Source organism: Amphiura filiformis, chromosome 14 (assembly GCF_039555335.1).
Source record: "Amphiura filiformis chromosome 14, Afil_fr2py, whole genome shotgun sequence".
Taxonomy (NCBI): Eukaryota; Metazoa; Echinodermata; class Ophiuroidea; order Amphilepidida; family Amphiuridae; genus Amphiura; species Amphiura filiformis.
In genome coordinates this window covers 8815194-8822335 of record NC_092641.1, presented here as the reverse complement: position 1 = coordinate 8822335, position 7142 = coordinate 8815194, and positions in this window count along the sequence as shown.

Here is a 7142-nt window from a genome sequence, read left to right as displayed (position 1 = left end):
TGATAAAGGTACCGAGTCAGACTCACTGCAGAAACGTCCATCTGTAAATTGTATTTTACATGTGAGTGGTATTGAGCATCTAGATTAGCTCAGTAAAGTAAGGGGCTCCGCCACTGACAAGCCGGCTCAGCTACATGACATTTGCGACAAAGGACACATTGAACCTCATGATTCACCCTATCGCATGGATGATATCTGTAATCACATTCCAGAGAGTCTTGCTGGTGTAGATTTATATAGAAACAATTGGATATCATCGAGGCTGCTACCAAAACTTTACTGAAAATCAATATCGTTTGAAATGTAGTGCAGGAACTAATGAAGCTTCAACATCACAATCCTCTCGTAACCGTAAATTACGATTACCAACTGTCATGCGACTGTTCCCTCCAGAATGTATCTTTTTACTGGAAATTAAAGTGTCTGGAAAGACTGAGAGATGCATCAAATTCCCAGCATTCAAGGACAAATACGGAGCATTTAAAGAGCCTACTTGGAAACAGATTGAGCCTCGGGCAGTAGAACTAGGACTACATCGTCTACATAGCATGGTGAGGACCTCTTTGCAAGAGAGGCGAATGAGAAGCTGAAGGTCCTACTTGAGAACCACATTATCACCAACAACCTGGTCTACAGCGGCACCATCGCAGACGCGGTGACTGGAAACTACCAAAGCACATACTGCTCTGCACTATCATCCGCCACCTCTACAGAAGCAAACAATTCGCCACTATTCTCAGTAATCTGGATATAACTGTGACACTGAGACATATAACTTCGTCTTGGAACTTGAGACAGTGCTGGCCAAGGATCTTGATGAGGTTTCCACATCCCTTGCTCCGCAGATCATTACCGGCGAGGGAAAGGATGTGTTTCATCTCGAATGGGACAATCTAAACAAAAAAATGACAAATATTCATTCACTCCGCCCATGATAAATAGCGAAATGTACTCAACATGCATCTCAAAGAACATCGTGTCTGGTCATTTACACGGGAAGCAGTGGGGAGAAGCAGCCTGTCCCAAGGGTTTGGTGGCTTCCTATACCGGTGTGAAACCCCAAAGAAAGTCAACTATCGACTATTTCACCCCTATCCATCACCCCTTCACCATCCAAGTGGATCAGGAGTATGTCCTTGTCTTCATATGTGACATACTTCACAAGCATGTTAAAAGTGGAGGGGTCCTGTAAAGTGAGGCCGAGGGTCTCACGAGGAGATCAGCCACCAAACCCTGGGACAGGTTGCTTCTCCCAATAGCTTCCACAGATGTGAACATGATCAGGAGCCATGGTCTAGGGTGTATCTACCTTTAGGGAGCGCACATTGCTCCGCGCGTAGAGAGGGAGAGTTCGATCCTGGTTAGTGGTATCAAACCCGGGTTTCACATCTTGTATCATTCTCCCACCAGTGCTGTTCACAACATTTTAGCCATGGATATTCGTCATTGTTTTGTTTAGATTGTCCCATACAAGATGAAACATGTTGTTTCCCATGCTGGTAATGATCTGCGGAGTATCATGTGGACACCTTAGCCAGCACTGTCTCTAGTTCCTAAGGCGAAGTTGCATGTCTCGATCACAGTGACCCAGCTTACTGAAGATAGTGGTGAGTTGATTGCTTCTATAGAGGTGCCTGATACTAGTGCAGCATGTGCTTTGGTAGTTTGGTAGAAGAAACATGGCCACATCCTTATACGTATCTTTGAACCCCAGCTTATATGAATAAGTCACCGCGTCTGCGACAGAGATGATGGCGCTGTAGACCAGGTTGTAGGTGATATAGCCTTTGTCACCCGCATAAAACTTGGCAAAGGTGATCGAGTCATGAATATCATGGTTCTCAAGTCGGACCTTCAGCTTGTCAATTCTATACTCTGGATTGGGGAAGCCACTTCTTTCAAACTCTTGTATGATTGTACAGAAGACTCAGCGATGTAAGTAACATAACCTCCTTCTGCCCAACAACTCGGTCTTGAATGAAATCAAGGACAACAGTGAATGCCAGCAGATGTGCAGCAGCTTTACGATCCTGCTCTGTTTCAATTGTCGCTTTCGCTTCATCACGCAGGTAAGTTGTGTACTTCGTGTTGAAAGAATCGCGACAGGAATAGTGGAAATTCGCCTCTCTTGCAAACAGGTCCTCACCTTGCACCATGCTATACGATGTAGTTCTAGTTCTAGTGCCCGAGGCTCAATCTGTTTCCAATTAGGCTCCTTAAATTCTCCGTATTTGTCCTTGAATGCTGGGAATTTGATGCATCTCTCAGTCTTTCCAGACACTTTCATTTCCAGTCTTTCACATCTTCCTATGATGTCTAGTTCAAAAGTTATGTCAATTTCATTTAATTTTGTCGGAATCCAAGATGGCCGCCAAATGAACGCCATGCCATGGGACATAATATTTTGCATTTTAATGCATCCAACATGTTTAAATCATGAAAATAGACCTTTTAATTGATTGCTCATGTCCACATTATCCCGAAAAATGGGGTCATTTGTCTTCCTATGATGTCTAGTTCAAAAGTTATGTCAATTTCATTGAATTTTGTCGGAATCCAAGATGGCCGCGAAATGAACGCCATGGGACATAATATTTTGCATTTTAATGTATCCAACATGTTTAAATCATGAAAATAACCCTTTTAATTGATTGCTCATGTCCACATTATCCCGAAAAATGCGGTCATTTGTCTTCCTATGATGTCTAGTTCAAAAGTTATGTCAATTTAATTGAATTTTGTCGGAATCCAAGATGGCCGCCAAATGAACCCCATGGGACAATATTTAATTTTGGGAACATCAAAATTCATTTACTAGACACCTTCAGGATTACAAAAATGTAAGTTAGAAAAAAAAGCACTCGGTGCATGGGAACCCCCTCTGGTGACTATACTAGGTGAGCTTACAAGAAAATTAGTGACCAAGTATGTAAGAGTTAAAATGGTAAAAAAGCATGTCACTTTTAAAGTATTTTTTTAAAAAGACAATATCTCAGCAACTATATCAGCTATGACCTTTTTATGACATAGTGTTATTAACCAGCTGGTCATAAATGAGTAGTACTAGTAAAAAAAATTGGATATTTACACTTAGTGTTTCAGTTTCAGAGGAGGTCAATGTCAGACACTCGTCCTGTTGAACACAATATTCTCCAATTTTTACGGTCCAATGGGGATGTTGTCATACAATTCTCGCTATTCGCAATAAGGGCGCCGCCAGCGGTTTGCGATGTAACCGTGATGTATCATGGGAAAAGGTCGACATCCAAGTCCGCGCAATACGAATATTACCATACTATTACATAGGAACACGTGACAATATTTTTTTAGTTTGTCAAAATAAAGGTGTTACACGCGAATCGATACTCAATAATATGTGATTTGAAATGTGCACAATTATTTTTTCTCTATCGATTTGCGTGTAATACCGTTATATTGACAAACTAAAAAATATTGTCACGTGTTCCTATGTAATAGCATGGTAATATTCGTATTGCGCGGACTTGATGTCGACCTTTTCCCATGATACATCACGATTTTCCCATGATACATCACGATTACATCGCAAACCGCTGGCGGCGCCCTTATTGCGAATAGCGAGAATTCAATGGTCTTCTAATGCTTTTATTTAATAATTATCATCACATACCGTATCACATATAACATGGATTTTACCCTTTTTTTCCTTTGGTTGACCTCTGGTGACCTTGAAATGGCATTTATCATCTTTTGCATCATATCAGGATCATCGTCAGTAATTGTTTGTAATTTTTAGAACAATGTACAATATGAGTCCAGCATGCATTTAAACATATTTATTGACCAATCTTTACACAAGAAGAAACAATGAGACAAATTAAATGAAATAATCAGAAATAATTAGGGTGATTACGTAATGCGTGAACTATATTTAGTAATTTGTTCTCAAAATTACAAAAAAAAAGATATCGTAGTAAGCTGACGAAGCAGAAAATTTGCATGATTCCCAATATATTAGGTGTTTACAACACCTTTAAAGCCACAAAACCTACTTACGTCAAGTACAACCAGGAAATCTTTGCACTAGAAATATTTAGGGTGATTACGTAATGCGTGAACTATATTTAGTCATTTTTCTCAAAATTACAAAAAAAAAGATATCGTAGTAAGCTGACGAAGCAGAAAATTTGCCTGGTTCCCAATATATTAGGTGTTTACACCACCTTTAAAGCCACAAAACCTACGTACGTCATGTACCACCGGGGATTCATTGCACTAGTCACGATCCAACCTACATCAGCAAGCTGTCTGCAAAATTGTTTATCTGGGCCAAACTCCGCCCACAAAAACTATGTTTTAACATTAGCTAGCCATTATTTGATTTTTACCCATTTAATTTCTAGTACTGGAGTATTTACACTGATATACAAGTGTATGTACCTTTCACTTTCCACTGCACTCAGTTTCAGCTGGTTTCGGGATTTTGTGAAAATTAGCTAATTGCTAAATTGTGCTAATTATTCATATTTTTGCTGAAAATGTTCCCAATATCGACAAAACATTGCAGTGTAGGCTTCTTTCTTACACCCGTTTATGACCAAATTCACCAAATTAGCGGTATGCATAAGAAAGCTTCAAGTTTAAAATACACCTTATAGTATACATCATTTTATCCCTATCATAGACACGTGATTTGGTTGGTTTATATATACAGACATATGTCCCCACCCCATCTCTAATGTCAAGCAGAGATATCTTTATCAATAAACGTTGATGCATATGAAACATGATTCATTAGACTAAATCCGGGGTCATTATTGAATTATTGTGATGGGTGTGTGCCGCGGCCTCTCGAGCTGCAAAACACCACTCAACTGACGTTGTCAAGGTTTATACTTTTTACTTTAATCATGCAGTCAATTCGTAAATGCTCAACGTCGTGAATTTTCGGCAAAAAAGGGATATTTGAATATTTTTTCTTGGGACCTCCCCTTGAGGAGCACATAAGGTACACAATGTCAAATGGTAGAACAACATCCAAGAGGTTGGGTGTACACTCGGTATGTATCAAATTGGTATGAATTAATCCGTTTGCGATTTTGGCCGTCATCTTGGGTTCATGTACACTTTAGCAGTGGCCCTAGATCTATTTTGATCATTATGCTTCAATGAACAAACAAGCACCTTTGAAGTTTTAGAAGTTAAATATAATGACACATGAACTCATTTCATCATTCTTTTCCAAATGCAGACATATAGTGTTTGGTTATTTTGGGTCACATGGCAATGCATTACCTATTTTTTGTAGTGCACATAATTATGTTAACCGATATCTGTACATTTCAAGATAATATTAAACGATTCCATAACATTCTAGGACTGTAAACATGAGTTATTAAGGATTTTAGGGATTTTAGCCTCAATCTTACACTTTAAATTACAGGGATTTAAATTCAAATCCAAAAGACTTACTTTCAAAACTTTCAGAGACTGTAGTTAGGGACCAATCAATATAGGATTAAAATACGTCTTTACAAAGTTTTATAAATTTCAGTCCCACAGGGATTTAAAAATGCAAGTCCATTGGATTTAATATTCAAGTCCTTTAAGATTTACTTTTAAGCATATCTGGGATTTATTTCAAAATAATATAAATCTTTATGGGGATTTAAATATCGATATTAAATACAAGTCTGTGCGACTTCTTATCAAGCAATACGTCTATTCACGGCAGTAATACCAAGTCAGGACTACTTCTTTCATAAAGTTCAAGCAATAGTCTGCAGTGCCAGTGATAATTTCAGTGTCACTGCATCAGTGGCCGAGTGTGATCCTTCATGGAAATAAGCTTACCCATTTATAAATTATATTTATATGTGTATAGGTAAGCTTATACAGCAGAAGCACAGACTACTACCTCGGCGGTTGAAGATAATGTTCACATTTGCCCTTCGTGCACAACAATGTAAGCTTTCTCATGGAAGTTATAGTCACTGACATTGGCAATTACAGCATCTTGGATGCCATTCTGCAAAACAAATTCGTCCAATTCACTTCATTCATTAGCTCGCCACCACACGAAATCGCAAAAGAAAGATGGCGACTGAGCAGTCCAGGAAAACGTTTCGATTTGATCACGTGCACGCACCATCGCGTTGTGATTGGTTTACTGTTTAAGTCTTTCGAACGATTTAAAAATATATTATCTTTTTCCCTATCCCAAAGAAAATTTAAATCAAACCCCGCGTAAAATAAGTCTTAAAGACTTAAAAATTTTCAAGTCTCAACTAAGATTTAAATTTTAAGTCTTTCTAGTTTAGAGTGTAGATTTAAGGAAAACGTTAAGGTGGCCCGGGGGTTTATTTTACTTCTTTCATCGTAAGTAACATACATACCATATAACATAACAACGGTTAGTAACGGTTAACATAATTATGTGCACTACAAAAAAAAAAGGTAATGCATTAGCCATGTGACCCAAAATAACCCAACACTATTGGTTATTAAAAGGTATTAGTTTTTTGACTCATGTCAAACTTGTCAAATCGAAATATGTCATTTCCAAGGATGCAAATTGACATGTCCATTATTTGAAACAACTTTGAAACCGCCGTGTGCGTAAATGTCACGTAGCTTATTGGTTGAAATTGTTCGCTGCTATTTATATGGTATAAATCGACATAATATGTCAATTTGAAGACATGTGATTGGTTGCAGAAAAGAATACACCCAAAAAGACCACGAGGTGTCAACGTTGACCATGTGGTATGTACATGCAAGTTGGGCGCATTCGTAACATAGCGATTTGGGACTTCACATATGTGACCGTCCACGGCGAATGAGCCGTAAATTCCTCTCCCGGTCAATTTTGTTTTATTTCGTGTTTAAAAATAAACATCATAAACTTAAAAATGGTATATCATTTGACTTCAAACGATATCCAGAAGCGGAGTTATGGTTAGTTAAACTTTGCTCCTTCAAGAAAATTATAACTTTTTTTCGTTTCTATGTGTGTCTCTTTTTCCACATTGCTGGCAATAAAAATCAAACAGTCATAATTGGCGGTCATTTCAAATCATCCCCAAGTCAACGAGCTTTAAGAAGGTTCTCTCATTGTTAATTGTTGGTTATGCATACCTATACAAATAACCCACCACTTGAAA